Genomic DNA, 23,154 nt, shown 5'->3' on the forward strand with positions numbered 1-23,154 from the left:
ATGGCAGAATTGCCAATGAACACATATAAACCTTCACCAATCCATATTAAAAACTTCATAACAACGTTGTCAGGAAAATTAGAAAAAAAAAACAACCCAGGCTCACAGGCATACATACAATCACACCGAGGACTAGCCAAGTGACCAGTAGTTAAAACTTGATAGTGAGCCTCAAGTGACACCCAAGTTCTATGCAGATATGCAGGTAAACCAAGGATCCTTGGATCAAGCAAATGTTTATGTTATGCCATTGTATATATGAGATGACACAATGTTACTAGGTTAATTTTATATTTCATACTCACCAGCAACTCCATGTTCACAATTCGGTCGCATACTTCATATAAGGTCCCAAACCTTCTCTTTATGCTAAAGGTTGATCTAGGTCAGTGCCAGGGTTAGTGTTTGAGTCAACGGTCAGGGTCAAAAGTCAGGGTCAAAGGACAGGGTCAGCATATTTTTGACCGTATAAATATATATTTTTATTAACTTGGCATCAGTGTCGGTGTGTTTTAGGTAGGACAAAAAAAAAAGAAAAGCAAAATATGCACTATTGCTTTTGGGGCTGTACTACGGGTACAAACAACAAATAACATACACATTTGAGATATTGTTGATTGCCAGGAGCAGAAGAATTGTTTTTGATTGTTCTTTGGTGGTAGGTTATGGTAGTAACAAGAAATAAGAAATATACAGCTAAATTTAAAAAAAAAAAAATATATATATATATATATATATATATATATATATATATATATATATATATATATATATATATATATATTTATATATATATATATTTATATATTTGTTTTACTATTTTGCACCAGTTTTCCTTTGATAATAATAATTAAAAAAATAAAATAAATCAGGAGTTATCCATAACTATGTACTACCAAATGAAATCCCAATTTCATTTGGTAGTATCATTTATCTGGATGCACAAAGTAGTTGTGATGATATGTACGTTTTTACTAACATATGTCAAAATTGCAAAATTAAGCATAATCATTTACGGTAGATTTGTTTTATCCTTAGGTGTGAAGGGGTTAAAGTGAAATGAAATCTGGAGTTAGGCTATAAAAAAAAGGTCTTCTTACAAAACAGTGCATTCAAGAAAAAAACACAGATACAAGGTACCTCATCTCATGATTTATTAATTAATCAATGTTCTACACTGTATTGCCTATTTTTGCTTTCCTATAAAGCATCACATGAAAAAATAAGCAGCAGAAGCAAAAGTGCACAGAAATGTATCTTCGGGTTCCACTGAAATCAGGTGCAAAGCTGATGGGGTCTTGTTATTATTTTTTGCGATTCCAGTGATGTATCCGCAGTTCTGCATAATTGATTCCATCCTATATGAATAAAAATAACATTGAAATGACAGAAAGAAGGTGCAAACCATATCATATATAGTAGTTGCCCAATGTCTCTGGTATGAATGGACTGTCCCATTTAGAGCCTGAATGGAGAGAATTTAAAAAAGACCTGAACTCTGAAAGCTGTACCCAAAAAAGGCAGGTAAAGAGCAAAGGTCTGGGAACCAGTTTTGTTTGTGGTCACCAGGCAGTGGATCTTTTCCCCAGGACTGAAAAGTCATGTTTGCGTTTATTTATTAATGGATACTGGGAGATCTTTGGTGACACATTCCCCCATCCCGGCCATGTCTACCTCCCGTTTGTACTCTGTTGGGTTGGTTTTTCCTCTGCCTCCTCAGCTCCTGAGCCAGACACTCATCACTGCCACCTCTGGGTATCAAGCAATTGGTAGACTGATCCAGCCTTTGGTGAGTATAGCGCCATGTGTTTTTGGGACTTCTTGACTAATTGTCATGATACCATGTCTGTGTTGATACTTATTTGATTCATTATACCCCCTACAGATGTACTACACGAATCTACCCCTGATGAAGCGAGCATGGTCTTGCAAAACCCGTTGGGATACTTTTTATGCATGTGTACTCTGCAATTTACATTTTATACCTTGATACATGTAATTACATTTTCTACTGTATGTATCATTTCAGTGGCTTGGCTAAGATTCATGTCTATGTTTGCATGACCATTTTAATAAATTTTGAGACTGCATTTACAATTGTTGGCTAAATGCATTCACCTCATTTAAAGTCCCGGGGCAATTTCCTGTTTTTTGTTGCTTGCATTTCTTGCCTTTTTTTTTAAATGCAGGACTTTGTTTCCTCATGTTTGCGCTATTCCCGATAGACACAGACACAAATGATCCTGCGCTTGGGAGTGAAACCCACCAAAGTAAGTGTGTTCTATTTCCATCTTGGTTTAATAAGGATAAGCCATGTCTTGATACCCTCTAAAGACTGGGGAGTCTGGTATTCTGAAACCACAAGCGGAAGAAAGAAGGGCACAGCAACCTAGTGCATTATCCTTAAAACCATTGTTTTTATTGATAAAAAGTGGTAAGTATTATGCTCACAAGATTACAGTTGGGTAAAAGCTTGTCATATGGTCCACCATCAAAATACATCACATGATACAGTATTAGTCAGACTGTCTAAAATGGTATCATGGGATGTACCACTTTTTATCACTAAAAAGAACGGTTTTAAGGATATGCACTAGGTTGGTGTGTCCTTTCTTTCTTCCTCTTGTAGAGCTGCCCCCGATGCCTGCTAATCTTATGACAGATGAAAAAATAATCAAGCAGCAGAGAAAGTTCAAAACAATTCAGAACCACAAAATAAATGAAGAAGCAGGGAGATTTTTGCACTTCAGCTTACCAACGCTGTATCCTGGCCTAGGCCGACAAGGCCCAGGCCTAGGGCAGCACTTTGCAGGGGGGCAGCACAGAAAGAGTCCCCGTCGGCTTGCGCTGTTTATTTTTTACCATCCCTGTCCCATTGCAGAGATTTCCCTTCATTTCCTGCCCCATAGCCAAACAGGAAGTGAGAGGACATTTATGCAAATTAAGGGAATCCATTGCCCCCCCCAGGCCCTCAGAACTAGTGACTGCACTCAAAAATTTCAGGGCGGGTCTTAAACAGCAAGGGGTGTGGCCTTGACAGGAAGGAGTGGGTCATATTTAGGTGGTGCACCAGTTTAGTCAGGCCTAGGGCAGCACAAGACCTACATACACTACTGCAGCTTTCTCTCCAACAAGGAGAGCCGTGAACAGCACAATGGTGACATTGCCAAATCTCACTCCAAATCTCATAGGAATAGTAGCACACTGCAATACAATCAGGGATGAGCCTACGTTCATTCTGAACCCAGAGGATAGCTGAATTGCTGACCCAATAGGGTGCAGGCAGGAGATTGTGCACCAGACAGCTGTAAGTATACAAAGGAATGGGGATGCTCCTAACATCATTTTCTACATGGCTATGGATCTCCCATCTCAATCCCATCCCAATCTCGATAATTGGAACGGGTACTGCTTTTGCACAATTAACATTTCTAGATGATCCTTAGAAGATTCAAGACGACAAATCTTCACTTTTTAGCTCAGGTTCACTCTAACTTGAAAAAGGTGCAGCTAGGATGATTATTGAGGTAGGTTGAGGCCCAGTACCAGTTTTACCAAATGCTGGAAATAATGCCTACAGAGGCTTTAAATATTGTAGACATAAGACCCTGTCTTCCAATAGGAATTGCAATGATATGAGGTGAACTGAAAATCATTGAAGGGTAATGAAGAGAACGTATGAGAACATCAAAGATCCGATCAAGTGCAGGAAATGTTTTAAATTTACTTACAAATGATTGGATTTTTGAAGTCCACATGGATTCACTTCATTTTACACTATATTATCAAAAAGTATTGGGATGCCTGGCTCACAGTCTCCTCTCTAATTCCTCCCAAAGATGTTCTATTGGGTTGAGGTCACGATTCTGTGCAGGCCAGTCAAGTTCCTCAACCCCAAACTCACGCATCCATGTCTTTATGGACCTTGCTTTGTGCACTGATGCGCAGTCATGTTGGAACAGGAAGGGTCCATCCCCAAACTGTTCCCACAAAGTTAGGAACATGAAACTGTCCAAAATGTCTTGGTATGCTGACTCCTTAAGCGTTCCCTTTTCTGGAACTAAGGGGCTAAGCCCAACTCCTGAAAGACAACCCCACACCATAATCCCCCCTCCACCAAATGATTTGGACCAGTGCACAAAGCAAGGTCCATAAAGACATAGATGAGTGAGTTTGGGGTGGAGAAACTAGATTGGCCTGCACAGAGTACTGACCTCAACCCGATAGAACACCTTTGGGATGAATTAGAGCAGAGACGGTGAGCCAGGCCTTCTCGTCAGAGGCAATTATTTACTATGATAAAGAGTAGATACATTTGTTTGCCCTACAGATACAACAGGGGAATTATAATGCTGATGCGGTCCGTGAAGAAATTGAGTTTGACACCTTAAGGCTCTATATCTTTAAGGTGTTAAATCAACATCCAATAGAGGGGTAAATGGGCCATTGGAAAGCTGAATTAAATAGCAGTAATGGATGTCTATGTAAAGGGATGAACAGGGCTATTTTTTTCAGGAAATAGGTGCAGGAACTCCCCCCTACCTACCTCCGAGCACCGTCCCTTGGTTCCACCCCCTACCTACATCTCAATACCGCCACACAGCCAAGTATTATTTTGAGGTGCTAAGTAATTTGTATGGAATTTGTTAATGATCCCCTGCAGCCAGCAGCAATAGCCCCCCCCCTGCAACAGTAGATTCCACTAGCAACAATAGACCCCCCAGCAACACTGGACCCTCACAACAAAAAAAAACACCCCAGCAATAAGAAACACCTGGCAGCAACAACAGATCTCCTAGCAGCCAGCATTAATAGACCACTCCCTCAACAATAGATTCCTCAGCAACAATAGACCTTGCCAGAAAAAATAGACCCTCTGAAAAAAGGCCCTGGTGATGAACAAATCAAGACAATTCAGCACTTGATCCTACTTAATACTTGATGTAGATATTTTTGGTCTGTAGTAATTTACACAATTCATGAATCACTGTTGCTTGGATTCCTAAATTGCATACGTTTCTGCTAATTCAGGAATAAAAAAAACCCACAGTTTAAAGATTCACAGCTGGTCCACAGATTATTATTTACGTGAATCAGAACTAATCAAAGGGAATTTTCTTTAGCAAACCGATTTTACCTCATCATTGGTGTCATTGTTCCTTGATATATTTGCTTCTTTTCCTGCAAAAGAGCAAAATCAATAAACTTATAATTATATATATTAGACATCTTCTTGTTGGTCCCAGCATAAATTACATACAAACTATTTTTTAATTAATGGAATGTTTTGTTTGGTTACATTCTTTATGGTATCATTGCATTGATCATTGCATCATAGCATTGTAAATTTACACATTGCTTCAAGTTCCTCCTCCTTCTTCATTCAAGTTCCTCCACCCCAAACTCGCTCATCCATGTCTTTATGGACCTTGTTTTGTGCACTGGTGTGCAGTCATTTTGGAACAGGAAGGGGCCATCCTCAAACTGTTCCCACAAAGTTGGGAGCATGAAATTGTCCAAAATGTCTTGGTATGCTGACACCTGAAGAGTTCCCTTCACTGGAACTAAGGGGCCAAGCCCAAGTCCTGAAAAACAATCCCACACCATAATCCCCCCTCCACCAAATGGATGAGTGACATGGATGAGTGAGTTTGGGGTTTAGGTATTTGAATGGCCTGCACAGAGTCCAGACCTCAACCCGATAGAACACCTTTGGGATGAATTAGAGAGTAGACTGTGAGCCAAGCTTTGTTAAAGCTCTCTTAACATCAGTCAAAGCTCATGTCACTAAATAAAATTATTAGCTTACAGTTCTGTTTATACCTTGTGTTTGCTTTGCTTCGGCTTTGCTTCAAAAATTATACCCCATGTAGCTTTAGTGGTGCTTTGAAGCATCTTCAAAGCCTCAATAGAAGCCTATGACAAAGCTTGTTTGAAGCAACTGCTGCTTTTGAGAGGCTTTAATTCAGCTTTAGCTTCGCTTTTTTTTGGAGAAATTGCAGATGTGACATATCAACAAACACACAGGGCATCTGCCAAGCTTCAACAAAGCTTCAAAAGAGCATTACTGAAGCACCACCGAAGCCTAATCGAAGCACCACCAGAGCCTCAAAAACACATCATAAAAGCTTGTTGAAGCACTAGGAGCTTTAATGTACGTTGAAGCCAAATCAAGTGTAAATGAGCCCTTAGAGTTCCTTTTACTGGAATTAAGGGCCAAGCCCAAACCCCGTGAAACAACCCCACACCATAATCCCCCCTCCACCAAATGATTTTGCACAAAGCAAGGTCCATAAAGACAAGGATGAGTGAGTTTGGGGTGGAGGAACTTGACTGGCCTGCACAGAGTCCTGACCTCAACCCGATAGAACACCTTTGGGATGAATTAGAGTGGAGACTGTGAGCCAGGCCTTCTCGTCCACATCAGTGCTTGACCTCACAAATGTGCTTCTGGAAGAATGGTCAAACATTCCCATAGACACACTGTGGACAGCCTTCCCAGAAGAGGTGAAGCTATTATAGCTGCAAAGGGTTGGCCAACTCAATATTTAGCCGTACAGACTAATGCCGCGTACACACGGTCGGACTTTTCACCTGCAAAAGTCCGACGGACGCCGCCGGACCAAGTCCGGCGGACAATCCGACCGTGTGTGGTCTCCATCGGACTTCCGACGGACCGTTTCGGGCGGAAATCCGACGTACTTTAGATTTGAAGCCTGCTTCAAATCTTTACGTCGTACCTCCGCCGGACTCAGTTCCTGACGGAAAGCCCGTTCGTCTGTATGCTAGTCCGAAGGACCAGATACGACGGGGGAGCAGGTTACTGCATCTCGCGCTCGCTGCAATAGGAAAAACTAATTTTCCCATTGCGGCGAGCGCGGGGGGCATCCCAGGCCCTTAGGTCTGGAACTTTAAGGAGAACCCCCTACGCCGAAAAACCGGCGTGGGGGTCCCCCCAAAATCCATACCAGACCCCGATCCGAGCACGCAGCCCGGCCGGTCAGGAAAGGGGGTGGGGACGAACGAGCGCCCCCTCCCTCCTGAACCGTACCAGGCCGCATGCCCTCAACATGGGGGGGTGCTTTGGGGGAGGGGGCGCCTTGCGGTGCCCCCCCACCACAAAGCACCTTGTCCCCATGTTGATGAGGACAAGGGCCTCTTCCCGACAACCCTGGCCGTTGGTTGTCGGGGTCTGCGGGCGGGGGGCTTATCGAAATCCGGGAGCCCCCTATAATAAGAGGGCCCCCAGATCCCGGCCCCCCCACCCTATGTGAATGAGTATGGGGTACATGGTACCCCTACCCATTCACCTAGGTAAAAAGTGTCAATAATAAAACACAACACAGGTTTTTAAAATAATTTATTAAACAGCTCCGGGGGGGGGTCTTCTTCCGTCTTCGGGGGTCCCTCTGGTTCATCTTCTCCCGGCGTCCGGTTGGTTCTTCTCCGCTCTCCGGCCTCTTCTCCCGGTGTCCCAGGTCTTCGGCCGGCCCCTCCGCTGTCTTCAGGTAGCTCTATTGCCAGCGGAGGTCCGGACTTCTTGGCTTCTTGGCTTCTTGTGTTCTCTTCTCTTCTCTTCCCCCAGATGTTGACACGACGCTCTCTCCGGCTGGACTGGTCTCTGAGGGCTGCGTTGTGACTTATATAGGCGGAGACCCCGCCCCCATATGATGTCACAGTCCCTGGGCATGCTGGGACTGTGACGTTTTAGGGGGCGTGGTCGACCACGCCCCCTAAAACGTCACAGTCCCAGCATGCCCAGGGACTGTGACATCATATGGGGGCGGGGTCTCCGCCTATATAAGTCACAACGCAGTCCTCAGAGACCAGTCCAGCCGGAGAGAGCGTCGTGTCAACATCTGGGGGAAGAGAAGAGAAGAGAACACAAGAAGCCAAGAAGCCAAGAAGTCCGGACCTCCGCTGGCAATAGAGCTACCTGAAGACAGCGGAGGGGCCGGCCGAAGACCTGGGACACCGGGAGAAGAGGCCGGAGAGCGGAGAAGAACCAACTGGACACTGGGAGAAGATGAACCAGAGGGACCCCCGAAGACGGAAGAAGACCCCCCCGGAGCTGTTTAATAAATTATTTTAAAAACCTGTGTTGTGTTTTATTATTGACACTTTTTACCTAGGTGAATGGGTAGGGGTACCATGTACCCCATACTCATTCACATAGGGTGGGGGGGCCGGGATCTGGGGGCCCTCTTATTATAGGGGGCTCCCGGATTCCGATAAGCCCCCCGCCCGCAGACCCCGACAACCAACGGCCAGGGTTGTCGGGAAGAGGCCCTTGTCCTCATCAACATGGGGACAAGGTGCTTTGTGGTGGGGGGGCACCGCAAGGCGCCCCCTCCCCCAAAGCACCCCCCCATGTTGAGGGCATGCGGCCTGGTACGGTTCAGGAGGGGGGGGGCGCTCGTTCGTCCCCACCCCCTTTCCTGACCGGCCGGGCTGCGTGCTCGGATCGGGGTCTGGTATGGATTTTGGGGGGACCCCCACGCCGGTTTTTCGGCGTAGGGGTTCCCCTTAAAGTTCCATACCAGACCTAAGGGCCTGCGACGGGGCTCGCAAGGTTTCAATCTCGCCAAAAAAAGCGGCGAGATTGAATTCCTTTTCTAGTCCCGTCGTACCCAAGTCACGTTCAAAATGAACGGACTTGTCCGTGTGTGGGAAAGTCCGTTCATTCTGAAAGTCCGGCGGAAGTCCGTCGGGAAGACCGGATTCCGGAAAGTCCGGCCGTGTGTAGGCAAGTCCAGCCGTTCAGAAAGTCCGGCGGTAGTCCGCCGGAAGTCTGGCGGCAAGTACGTCGGACCTAGCTTTCTAGAAAGTCCGACCGTGTGTATGCGGCATAAGACTGGGATGCCATTAAAGTTCATGTGTGTGTAAAGGCAGGCGTCCTAATACTTTTGGTAATATAGTGTACATTGTATGATCACATTAGTTCCTACTCTCAAGAAGCAATCCAAGGTCCCTAGCTCACATTCATACACATACTAGGGCAAATTTAGTTAGGAGCCATTTAACCTACCAGCATGTCAATGTAGTGTGGAAGGAAACCCACATAGGCACAGTGAGAACATGGAAACTTCAGACAGGTAGAGCTGTGGTTGGGATTTGAAATGACAACCCTAGTGCTGCTAGGCAGAAATGCTAACCACTTAGCCACATCGCTGCCCGTTTGCTGTTTCCTCTGTAAGGTTTGCAGCACTTACAGTATTGCTCAGAAATTACACTTACAACTGTCAATCCATCCAAAAGTGATATTTTCCATTACTGTTTTTAAATGTTTTGGGCACTCTGTATCTGGGTTGCCAAGCCTTCAGCACTGTCATAGCCATTGCAATGTCCTACTCTCACTACTGGATTTTTAATTATTTTATACTATGAATGCCCAAAACACTGAGATGGTCAGTAAGAAATCCAGGACTAAAGCAGGAAATATCACTGATGGAGTCTCCAATAAATAATTGTGTCTTTAAAGGCTAAGTTCACCTTTTTCAGAAAACTAACCCATGCAGTCAAGGGGCCAAAAAAACTGTGCAACTTTGTAAAATGTTCATTCATTTTATTGTCATAAGTTTAGACCACTTGGGGCACCTTCGAAGCCTGGCTGAAAAACTCAGTTAGAAATCCCCAAATATTGCCTTGTTGCTAGGACATGAAAACTGTAGACACTCCTAGCATTACAGGAATGATTTGCATGCTAGCAGCAATCTATGCAGGATGTTGGGATTGCTTGCTGGGCTTTTTTCAACAGGCTTCCAGGGGGGCCCAAATGGCCTACAGTTATGACAATAAAATTTATAATATTTTACAAAGCTGCACAATTTTTAAAAATAATTACCTATACCACAGCCCTGTCATGGAATCAAACTAAATATATTCAAAATGTTATTCAGTGCAATAAATTGGCAGTGAATATTGCACTGAATAACATTATGAATATATTTGGTTTGATTCCATGACAGCGCTGTGGTATAAGTAATTAGTGATCATACAACAGGCCAGTTTTGGCCTTCTTGTGTGAACAGCAGCGGTCAGTAACACAGTAAAGCGCTGTACACACTATGATAAAATCAGGGGAACGATTGGCGGGTTTTCCCCGCAAGTTGGAACCGAGGATAAAAATAATGTACAAAAATTCTCGTACGACAAAGGCTTTTTTTTCTTTATTATTATTTGTTGTTTCTGATCATGTGCAGTCTTTGATATTCCTCATATGAAAATCATACGAAAACAGTATGCATTAAACGAAAATATTTTGTTCTGTTCCCGTACAAGAAAAATTTGGGAGTTTGTCCCTTCAAAAATTTTCATTCAGAAGGTCGGAAACGGCTGTTGAAAGTTGTGTACACACTATCTGAAAATCATACGATCATTCCTCGGACTAAAATGTTTGCCCAAGTTTAGCATTTGAATTCCTGGAGCTCTGCCTTCTGGCACCAATAACATAATTGATACTGCCCCACTGGTTGCATGATTTCTGCCAAAGGACTTATGCCCCGTACACACGATCGGATTTTCAGACAACAAATGTTGGATGTGAGCTTGTTGGCGGAAATTCCGACCGTGTGTATGCTCCATCGGACATTTGTTGTCGGACTTTCCGCCAAAAAATGTTGGCTATCATGTTCTCAAAATTTCCGCCAACCAATGTGTGTTGTTAGACTTTCCGATCGTGTGGACACAAGTCCGTCGGATAAAAGTCCAAAGTTTAAACACACATGCTCGGAATCAATGCTCACCAAACACAACATTAGAAGAAGGAGCCCAAAGGGTGGCGCATGACTATTGAACCTTCTTTTTATTGTCTCGCCGTATGTCTTGTATGACACTACGTTCGTAATTGTTGGCCAACATTTGTGTGACCGTGTGTATGCAAGACAAGTTGGAGCAAACAACCTTCGAACAAATTTCCACGGTTTTGTTGTCGGAAAGTCCGATCGTGTGTACGGGGCATAAGAGAAAGCTTCAGAGATGATATGGCCAATGTTAAAGCAATGGTCATGTGGCTGGAACTGAGGGGGGAAAGCGGGCAGAATCATTTCAGGTATTTATTTAAACAGACATTTGAACATTTTATATATTTTATTAGTGACTTTATTTGTGGCTCCTAAACACTATCCCTTCACCTGAATGGACTGGTGTCTTTTTTCAACCTCACCAACTATAAAACTATGTAACCTTCCTTGAGTTCCTGAAATTGATCCTCATTTCCAGAATTGGTAGACTGTTTTCACTTTGAATGTGAATTTTCATTTTGTAAAGTGAATTTTATCTCATCTTAGGGAATAAAGTGAAACAAAGTGAAAATTCGCCTTGCAAAGAATTTCCAATCATCTGCAAGGAAAATTAAAAAAAATAATCTTTTGCATGATTGGATGTTTTAAGTCAACACAATTCGTTCATTGGGATAAGTGAAAATTCACTTTGAAAGTGAAAATGCTCTACTCCTTTAGTAAGTCAACCTCATTGTTTTGGTTTAAGAACTTATACTACTACTTTACCCTGATAGTTGCAAGTCCAAACAATATGAGCGCAAAGGACCAACAGCAGCAGAATTGTTCCAGTCAGGACAGATATAAGGAAATTTGAACACGCCGAGATATATCCACCATTCTTTGCACCTAGGGAGGAATGTTGAGAATGATAACATGCTGAAACAAATATAGTAAAACAAACAGATCCTCTTCAACTCTGCATAGAAACCAATCAGCTTCCAGTTTTTTGACATAGCTTAATTGAAAAAGCTGAAGTTAGAAGCTGACTGGCTACCATGCACAGATGCACCAGATTGTGAGCGTTCCAGTTATAGTAAATCCCCCATATATTGTACATTCACATCAGTCCTTGTCCTCAAGAAGCTTAAAATCTAGGTTAACTATCTCACATGCATCCATGTTTAGACAGGAGCCCATTACTTACCAGCATGTCTTTGGTGTGTGTGTCAGTGTACGTAAGCACAGGGAGAACATGCAAACTCAATGCAGGAAGTGGCATGGTTGGGATTTGAACTGATAATTACATGGCTGTGCTGCAAACAATGTTTTATCCATAAGATTTAATCCTAGGTCTTTGTTCCTGGTCGTAGAGGGTGCAGATGAGCAACCTTGAGTAAAACAACCCAAGAAACAGGTACATTTTATTTTCAAGTCTCTTTTTAATTCATGGAGTACTTTCACTATTCACTATTCACTGAAACCTGACATAACATGGATGTTGGGATATTTTCTTAAATGTTTATTATCCAGCTCCCATATAGAGATGGGCCGAACACCCCCCCCCCCCCCGATTCAGTTCGCACCAGAACTCTCAAACAACGCAAAAGTTCGTACCCGAACCGCAAACCCTACTAAAGTCTATGGGACCCGAACTTGAGCTGGGGGACATGTAACAATGCAAACTATGTTTTTAAAGGAGCAGTGATTTTAATGATGCTTAAAGTGAAACAATAAAAATGAAAAATTCCTTTAAATATCGTGCTTGGGGGGTCCTATTAGTATGCCTATAAAGTGGCAGATCTGTACCATGTATAGAACCTGCTGCAGCAAAACTGACATTTATAAAGAAATAAAATGACATTTAAATATATTTTCGCTGCAAGCTTTCTTTATTTAGAAAACAATGGCTTGGGGCCACAATTTAGTGCACTTGTAAAAAGATTAGAGATCTTTTGGATGTATTCTGGTGTCTCCTTGGCAGAGTTGGATGGAAATAAAGTTTTGAGCTACAGTTGTACACAGTAAAATCTGAAATGTATTACTGGTGATTAACCATATTTTGTTAGAGTCATGGAGGAAGTTCTTATGCCTCGTACACACGACCGGACTTTACGGCATACTTGGTCCAGCGAACCGGAGTCCGTCGGACAATTCGATCATGTGTGGGCTCCAGCGGACGTTTTTTCTCAAAAGTTTGACGGATCTAGAAATTAAACATGTTTCAAATCTGTCCAACGGACTCGAGTCCGGCCGACGAACAAAAACCAACGCTAGGGCAGCTATTGGCTACTGGCTATGAACTTCCTTGTTTTAGTTCGGTCGTACGTCATCACGTACTAATCCTTCGGACTTTGGTTGATTGTGTGTAGGTAAGTCCGTTCATTTGGAAAGTCTGTCATAAAGTCCTTTGAAAAGTACACCGGACAAAGTCTGCCGTAAAGTCCGCTCGTGTGTACGCGGCATTACTGTCTGATTCGACAAACTCACTATACAACGATTCTATCTTAGCTGTCACTTATGTGAGCTTTGTATTCATTTATATATATATATATACTGTATATGTTATAGTCATTTAATTGTACCACTGTTACAATTTCTTTATCTATTCAATAAAATTTTATTAAGAAAAAACAATGTTTAGACTGGTTAAATCTGTTTGGATAACCAGTGTAAGTTTAGGAAGATAAGAGTACTTTTAGTGTCTTTCACTAATCGCAAAGTGAAACTATATGAAAAAAAGAAGTACAAGGTCACATTAGAAATAACCCTAACTATGATAAGAAGATACATTAGCTAGGCACAATTTCAGTAATTAAAGGGACAACTGACAATTTGATCACACAGCACACATATTTACCTGCATATCTGGGAAATAGAGTTTAGTCAATGTCAACAACAAAAAAAAAAAGTTTTGCACCACAGTGAGCAAGCCTTTTGTGAAGAAGCCAAATAATAGTACACCTAGGCCAAGGTTAACATTTTTTGTTAAATAAAGTCTGGAGTAATGAAAGAAAAAGATGGGTGCACACCGCTCCCAAACTATCTGCAGGATCTCAGGTACTGCTGTGTGAGTCCGGGTGCCTGCCTAGGTCTGCAACCAAGAAGTCCATGAAGAGCAAAGTGCAGGGGAGGCACATCCGGAGATAAAAGCAATGATGTTTATTAAAGATCCATAAAATAAGAAAACATGATACACAAACAATCCAAGGTGCTCAGCAGACATGTTTCACACAAAAGTGCTTACACATTACTAAATAACTCCAGGCGTGCATGTTAATTTGTAGCCAAGTGTATGTGGGTGGGACCAATCAAGACTAGGTGAGGTAGAAAAACACTCACCTTTAATGAAAGGACACCCTCCACACACACACAAAGATGAACAGAGTGAAAAAACACATGTACACAAATACATATATATCTATATATCTATAGATATATAGATATATATGTATCTATATAGATATCTATATAGATATCTATACAGTATATATCTATATATATCGAACCATTACATTCATGTATCAAAAAATAATAAAAAAATAATATATAAATATACATGAAGGAGAAATATATATAATAAAATATATGCATGGAAAAAATATGTAAATATATACAGCAGAATAGATATAAACCAATTATAGAAAAAAGAAAGAAAGAAAGTATTAGGGGCTAAAAAACAACACCCAAGAAAAAAATATTCAAACAACAGAAATACAATGAAATGAAATAGAATGTGACATGAGCCATCCCTGAAAAAATTACCCATCATAAAGTTCGGTAAAAATAAAAAAACGTACCCTAGAAAAAAAATATTGTGTGACAACAAAATGGGTATATATGCCTACACACATATGCTCTCAAAAATGAGTGTCCACATGTGACTATACATATCAGAATATCAAAATGTCAAAGGGCAATAAATATATCAATGAAAAGCAAAAATATATACTTTGTAATCATGATGATGCCCAAAAAAAGTCACGAAAAACATTATCCACCATACTAACCTATACATGCCTAATCAGTCTCGTAAACAAAAAAGAAAACAAAGGAAAAGAACAAAAGGCGACACAAACAAGCAGAAGTATAAACCCAACAAATACTTAAGGTTATTCACCAACAAGGTAAATAATCAAACCCAAAAAATAAATGCAATCAATATAAACAATATAATAACAATATATATATATGTTACCATTCATTGGGCTATACCTATTCAAAATAATGGGAAACATCCTATTCATAATTCAACCCAGATGAAATACGAGTACCTACAGTGGGGCAAAAAAGTATTTAGTCAGCCACCAATTGTGCAAGTTCTCCCACTTAAAAAGATGAGAGAGACCTGTAATTGTCATCATAGGTATACCTCAACTATGAGAGACAAAATGTGGAAACAAATCCAGACAATCACATTGTCTGATTTTTGATAGAATTTATTTGCAAATTATGGTGGAAAATAAGTATTTGGTCACCTACAAACAAGCACGATTTCTGGCTCTCACAGACTTGTATCTTCTTCTTTAAGAGGCTCCTCTGTCCTCCACTCATTACCTGTATTAATTGTACCTGCTTGAACTTGTAATCAGTATAAAAGACACCTGTTCACAACCTCAAACAGTCACACTCCAAACTCCACTATGGTGAAGACCAAAGAGCTGGCAAGGACACCAGAAACAAAATTGTAGACCTGCACCAATAGGCAAGCAGCTTGGTGTGAAGAAATCAACTGTGGGAGCAATAATTAGAAAATGGAAGACATACAAGACCACCAATAATCTCCCTCGATCTGGGGCTCCACGCAAGATCTCACCCCGTGGGCTCAAAAAGATCACAAGAACGGTGAGCAAAAATCCCAGAACCACACGGGGAGACCTAGTGAATGACCTGCAGAGAGCTGGGATCAACGCATCATAGGCTACCATCAGTAACACACTACGCCGCCAGGGACTCAGATCCTGCAGTGCCAGACATGTCCCCCTGCTTAAGCCAGTACATGTCCGGGCCCATCTGAGGTTTGCTAGAGAGCATTTGGATGATCCAGAAGAGGATTGGGAGAATGTCATATGGTCAGATGAAACCAAAGTAAAACTGTTTGATAGAAACAAAACTTGTCGTGTTTGGAGGAGAGAGAATGCCGAGTTGCAACCAAAGAACGCAACCAAAAAACACCATACCTACTGTGAAGCATGGGGGTGGCAACATCATGCTTTGGGGCTGTTTCTCTGCAAAGGCAACAGGACTACTGATCCGTGTACATGAAAGAATGAATGGGGCCATGTATCGTGAGATTTTGGGTGCAAACCTCCTCCCATCAGCAAGGGCATTGAAGATGAAATGTGGCTGGGTCTTTCAGCATGACAATGATCCCAAACACACCGCCCGGGCAACGAAGAAGTGGCTTCGTAAGAAGCATTTCAAGGTCCTGGAGTGGCCTAGCCAGTCTCCAGATCTCAACCCCATAGAAAACCTTTGGAGGGAGTTGCAAGTTCGTGTTGCCCAGAGACAGCCCCAAAACATCACTGCTCTAGAGGAGATCTGCATGGAGGAATGGGCCAACATACCAGCAACAGTGTGTGACAACCTTGCGAAGACTTACAGAAAACAATTGACCTCTGTCATTGCCATCAAAGGATATATAACAAAGTATTGAGTTGAACTTTTGATATTGATCAAATACTTATTTTCCACAATAATTTGCAAATAAATTCTTTCAAAAACCAGACAATGTGATTGTCTGGATTTGTTTCCACATTTTGTCTCTCATAGTTGAGGTATACCTATGATGACAATTACAGGCCTCTTTCATCTTTTTAAGTGGAAGAACTTGCACAATTGGTGGCTGACTAAATACTTTTTTGCCCCACTGTAAATGAAAAATCCAAAAAAACTCCCTCTTGCATAAAAGTCTAAACAAATCTCCACCTCTAGCTGGAAGTTTAACATTCTCTATAACCTGAACAAGTATTCTCTATAACGTGAACAAGTAAATTAACATCCCCGTTGTGATGGTTATTGAAATGTCTCGCTACATTGGTAGATTTACCTACTCTGATGTCACTCAGATGTTCATTGAATCGATTCCGTAACCTATGGGTAGTATGTCCCACATATTGGACATTGCGGGACTTACGTGATAGAATATACAACATATGTGGTGTTACAGTTGAAAATTGTTTTTAGTTGGAAAGTCTTATTATTGCTACTTGATGTCAAATCATGTCCTCCAAAAATATGTGGGCAGCAAGGACAATCCCTTGCCCCACATTTAAAGTTACCTTTGAAATGTAACCAAGTAGTAGATTATTTTGGTGTAGAAGAAAAAAGACTAGGGGAAAGGGAGGTACCTAGCAGTGGCGGCTGGTGCTCAAAATTTTTTTTGGGGGTGGCACAAACAAACTGAAAAATACTGTCCCCCCATCAATTGCAGCCTCACTGTGCCCATCAAATGCAGCCATTGTAATAAAATAAATAAATTGTGCCCATCAAATACAGCCACTGTGCCCATCAAATGCAGCCACTGTGTCTGTCATACGCAGCCACTTGTGTCCATCATACACAGCCACTTGTGCCCGTCAAATACAGCCACTTGTGCCCAATAAATGCAGCCACTTGTGCCCAGTAAATGTAGCCACTGTGCCCATCATATGCAGCCACTTGTGCCCAATAAATGCAGCCACTTGTGTCCAGTAAATGCAGCCACTGTGCCCATCATATGCAGCCACTTGTGCCTCTCCTCCTCGGTGGCTCAGCGGCTGTCTTGCTCGGTGGCTCGGCGGCTCTCCTCCTAGGTGGCTCCGCGGCCCGCTTGCTCAGCGGCTCTCCTCCTCGGCGGCTCTCTTGCTCGGCGGCTCTCTTCCTCCGCTGTGTGTCCTCTTCCGCCAAACCGTTGGGCATCCAATTAGATCACCTAATGCTTTGGCCAATCAGGAGACAGGTCTCACTGACCTGCTGATTGGCAGGGAGGAATGTTAGTGTGAATATAGCAGAAATTCATTCGCTATGCCACACAACAGGGTGGGATCGGGACGCAATTCTCTGCGCCCCGAGCCCATCCTATTTTGAAGCCTATTAGAGCCTCTGGCTCTAATCACGTGCTTCAAAATACACACCCCTGCCCATCCCTGCCATAGTAATTCATGTGTCTGGAATCCTGAAAGGGGCCAGGCACATGTATAGGGAGGGTCGGGGGGTGGCGCCAGTGCACCTACAATGCACAGGCCGCCACTGGTACCTAGAGACCTAGCTTTATTGAGTATAAAATGAATCCCCTCATGTAAAATCGCCATCAATGACTCATCTTAAAACAAAAGTGGCAGGTATCTATTGACTACATCCCTAATTTGATAGAACTTTTAACAAAATGGGGTAACTAGAGCTGGTTTATTATTATATTTGCATTGAGATCGTTGATGGTTCCACCCCAGAATGGTCCGGGTGGAAAGTGGGGACCCCCAGGGTTCTGTCCTGGGACCAATCCTATTTAATTTATTCATAATTGACCTGGAGGAAGGGATAAACAGCCCAATCTCTGTATTTACGGACGATACTAAGCTAAGCAGGGCAATAACTTCTCCGCAGGATGTGGAAACTTTGCAAGGTCTGAAAAAGGACCTGGGGGTTCTAGTAGATGATAGGCTCACCAATGGCATGCAATACCAAGCTGCTGCAAGCAAAGCAAACAGAATATTGGCATGCATTAACCACTTCAGCCCCGGAAGGTTTTACTCCCTTCCTGACCAGAGCACTTTTTACAATTCGGCACTGTGTCGCTTTAACTGCTAATTTGCATCCTTTTCTTCCCACAAATAGAGCTTTCTTTTGATGGTATTTGATCACCTCTGCCATTTTTATTTTTTGCGCTATAAACGGAAAAAGACCGAAAATTTTGAAAAAAAATGACATTTTCTACTTTTTGTTATAAAAAAAAAATCCAATAAACTCAATTTTAGTCATACATTTAGGCCAAAATGTATTCGGCCACATGTCTTTGGTAAAAAAAATGCCAATAAGTGTATATTTATTGGTTTGCGCAAAAGTTATAGCGTCTACAAACTAGGGTACATTTTCTGGAATTTGCACAGCTTTTAGTTTATGACTGCCTATGTCATTTCTTGAGGTGCTAAAATGGCAGGGCAGTACAAAACCCCCCCAAATGACCCCATTTTGGAAAGTAGACACCCCAAGGAAATTGCTGAGAGGCATGTTGAGCCCATTGAATATTTATTTTTTTTGTCCCAAGTGATTGAATAATGACAAAAAAAAAAAAAAATTTTACAAAAAGTTGTCACTAAATGATATATTGCTCACACAGGCCATGGGCATATGTGGAATTGCACCCCAAAATACATTCAGCTGCCTCTCCTGAGTACAGGGATACCACATGTGTGGGACTTTTTGGGAGCCTAGCCGCGTACGGGGCCCCAAAAACCAAGCACCGCCTTCAGGATTTCTAAGGGCATAAATTTTTGATTTCACTCCTCGCTGCCTATCACAGTTTTGAAGGCCATAAAATGCCATGATGGCACAAACCCCCCCCCAAATGACCCCATTGTGGAAAGTAGTAGACACCCCAAGCTATTTGCTAAGAGGCATGGTGAGTATTTTGCAGCTCTCATTTGTTTTTGAAAATGAAGAAAGACCAGAAAATTTTTTTTTTTTTTTTTTTTTCAATTTTCAAAACTTTGTGACAAAAAGTGAGGTCTGCAAAATACTCACTATACCTCTCAGCAAATAGCTTTGGGTGTCTACTTTCCAAAATGGGGTCATTTGGGGGGGTTTTGCGCCACCTGGGCATTCCATGGCCTCCGAAACTGTGATAGGCAGTGAAGAGTGAATTCAAAAATTTACGCCCTTAGAAAGCCTGAAGGCGGTGCTTGGTTTTCGGGGTCCCGTGCGCGGCTAGGCTCCCAAAAAGTCTCACACATGTGGTATCCCCGTACTCAGGAGAAGCAACAGAATTTATTTTGGGGTGTAATTTCACATATTCCCATGGCATGTTTGAGCAATATATCATTTAGTGACAACTTTGTGCAAAAAAAAAAAAAAAAAATTTGTCTCTTTCCTGCAACTTGTGTCACAATATAAAATATTCCATGGACTCGACATGCCTCTCAGCAAATAGCTTGGGGTGTCTACTTTCCAAAATGGGGTCATTTGGGGGGGTCTTGAACTGTCTTGGCATTTTATGCATAACATTTAGAAGCTTATGTCACACATCACCCACTCTTCTAACCACTTGAAGACAAAGCCCTTTCTGACACTTTTTGATTACATGAAAAAATTATTTTTTTTTGCAAGAAAATTACTTTGAACCCCCAAACATTATATATTTTTTTTTAAAGCAAATGCCCTACAGATTAAAATGGTGGGTGTTTCATTTTTTTTTTCACACAGTATTTGCGCAGCGATTTTTCAAACGCATTTTTTGTGGAAAAAACACACTTTTTTGAATTTTAATGCACTAAAACACACTATATTGCCCAAATGTTTGATGAAATAAAAAAGATGATCTTAGGCCGAGTACATGGATACCAAACATGACACTTTAAAATTGCGCACAAACGTGCAGTGGCAACAAAATTAATACATTTTTAAAAGCCTTTAAAAGCCTTTACAGGTTACCACTTTAGATTTACAGAGGAGGTCTACTGCTAAAACTACTGCCCTCGATCTGACGTTCGCGGTGATACCTCACATGCATGGTGCAATTGCTGTTTACATTTGACGCCAGACCAACGCTTGCGTTCGCCTTAGCGCGAGAGCAGGGGGGACAGGGGTGCTTTTTTTTTTTTTTTTTTTTTTTCTTTATTATTTTTTTTCTTTTTTATCTTATTTTTAAACTGTTTCTTTCATTTTTTTTTAATCATTTTTATTGTTATCTCAGGGAATGTAAATATCCCCTATGATAGCAATAGGTAGTGACAGGTACTCTTTTTTGAAAAAATTGGGGTCTATTAGACCCTAGATCTCTCCTCTGCCCTCAAAGCATCTGACCACACCAAGATCGGTGTGAAAAAATGCTTCCCCAATTTCCCAATGGCGCTGTTTACATCCGGCGAAATCTAAGTCATAAAATGCTCGTAGCTTCCGGTTTCCTAGGCCATAGAGATGTTTGGAGCCACTCTGGTCTCTGATCAGCTCTATGGTCAGCTGGCTGAATCACCGGCTGCATTCTCAGGTTCCCTGTTGAGACAGGAGAGCCAGAGAAAAACACGGAAGATGGTGGGGGGGGCATTCCCTCCCACTGCTTGTAAAAGCAGTCTAGAGGCTAATTAGCCACTAGGATTGCTTTTACATGAAAGCTGACCGCTGGCTGAAAAGAATGATACCAAGATGATACCTAAACCTGCAGGCATCATTCTGGTATAACCACTCAAAGTTGTGAATGGCGTACCTGAAGACAAAAAAATGGTTAACAATAAAGCACAGTGAACAGTAAAGTATAAAAAATTACATACCTGAAAAGCAAACATGATAAAACATAATAACAATAAAACATTGCAGAATAGAATACAGTAAAAAAGAGCAGAACAATAGAGAGAGAGAATAGAGAGAGAGAGAACAATAAAACGACAACTATTTATTTTTTTTTATTTTTGTTTGTGTTTTTTTTATTTTTTTTTACACTTTTTTTTGTAACTGTAACTTTTATAACTGTAACCGGTTCCAGGTTCGGGTCTCTCAAAATGCGATGGCATCTTGGGAGACCCTGTGAAAGTGTGTCCTAGTCTGTGCAATGCTGTACCCTACGCTAATACTCAACTAGTGAATGGTAGCGTTCAAAACATTCACCAATGCAAAGACCAGGATTGTCAGGACAGGAGGGACAATAATAGCGGGTGTCACGCCTATATCCGCGCTTGCTGCAGACACGACATCTTTTTTGGGGGGTTCGTTGGGTAGGGGTACTCGGGAGGACATAAAGAAAATGCCTCTCATGCAGCCGACTGCATTTGGTTGGGTATGTGAATGGGGGAAGTACGGGTGCTGCAGAAGTAGTGGGTTCCCAATTAGGATTGGCGAATGCAGCAGGAAGGGCACTATGGGCACGACGGGCCTGTGTTTGTCTTCTTGGTGGCAGCGGGACACTACTTGTGCTTGCCACCTCACCAGCTTGAACTGCACTTATGGGACTCGCCATGTCACCAAGTGTTACTGCAGTGCTGGTTTGACTACGACCGGGGTGTACTAGGCCGCTGGCGCTTGCCAGTTCACCAAAATGCTACAAAAAAAAACTGTTAGCGATCGCAGGGATCAGGCCTGACTCTGCGAACGCTGCAGTTATGCATTTAGTGTTTTGTAAGTGACAGTGATCGATCGATACTGCACTTGGATGGGCTGGGCTGGGCCGGGCGGAGGGGCAAAATGCAGGTGCTAGCAGGTATCTGGGCTGATCCCGCTAACACTGCGTTTTTGGGAATCCTAAACTGCTGGGGACGCTAGTATAGATCTGATCGGATCAGATATTGATGCGTTCAGATACTATACCACTAAGGGAGGTGTACCGTGCGTGCGTGGGTGTTAGCGCTACTGGCACTAACCTGACGCTGCCTGGGGCTGGTGCTTGCCATTTCACCAAAACGCTACCAAAAAAACTGTTAGCGATCGCAGGGATCAGGCCTGCCTCTGCGAACGCTGCAGTTATGCGTTTAGTGTTTTGTAAGTGACAGTGATCGATCGATACTGCACTTGGGTGGGCTGGGCCGAGCCGGGCGGAGGGGCAAAATGCAGGTGCTAGCAGGTATCTGGGCTGATCCCGCTAACACTGCGTTTTTGGGAACCCTAAACTGCTGGGGACACTAGTATAGATCTGATCGGTTCAGATATTGATCCGTTCAGATACTATACCACTAAGGGAGGCGTATGCTGCGTGCGTGGGTGTTAGCGCTACTGGCGCTAATCTAACGCTGCTTGGGGGGACGCATATCACCGCCGGGCGATCGGGGGGCTAAACCTTTATTCGGTAATAAACGGCGGGTGCCCTGACACTATAAAAAATAAACAAACTAACCAGCGTCACCCGTAACGGTTATACAGTGATCAGTGGTGAAAGGGTTAACTAGGGGGTAATCAAGGGGTTAAAACATTTATTAGGTAGTATATGGGGGTCCCTGTCGCTATAAAACGCTGACGGCGAACCTAAATATTTACGTCCCTAACTAGCGTCACCAGCGACACTAATACAGCGATCAGAAAAATGATCGCTTAGCGACACTGGTGACAGGGGGTGATCAAGGGGTTAAAACTTTATTAGGGGGGGTTAGGGGGGTACCCTAGACCTACAGGGGGCTAATACTAACTGACCTAACACTTCTAACTGTCACAAACTGACACCAATCAGTAATCAGGAAAAAAAAAAAAAACAGCTTGGTGTCAGTTTGTGACGGGGGGGGGGGTGATTGGGGGGGGCGATCGGGGGGGGATCGGGGGT

The 23,154-nt window shown here is 42.5% G+C and overlaps 1 long non-coding RNA gene across 1 annotated transcript in view; it reads right to left on the reverse strand.

Annotated features, from left to right (window-relative positions):
- Positions 1-1,132: 1,132 nt before the first annotated feature.
- LOC141117429 (uncharacterized) overlaps positions 1,133-23,154 on the reverse strand; it is a 32,021-nt gene continuing 9,999 nt past the window's right edge. Inside the window, exons 2-4 of the long non-coding RNA XR_012237149.1 lie at positions 11,508-11,627; positions 5,138-5,181; positions 1,133-1,358 (exon numbers count right to left, since the gene is read on the reverse strand). This is a non-coding gene — a long non-coding RNA (uncharacterized lncRNA). The remainder of the gene's footprint in view (positions 1,359-5,137; positions 5,182-11,507; positions 11,628-23,154) is intronic.

This window comes from Aquarana catesbeiana, linkage group LG13 (assembly GCF_042186555.1).
Source record: "Aquarana catesbeiana isolate 2022-GZ linkage group LG13, ASM4218655v1, whole genome shotgun sequence".
Classification (NCBI taxonomy): Eukaryota; Metazoa; Chordata; class Amphibia; order Anura; family Ranidae; genus Aquarana; species Aquarana catesbeiana.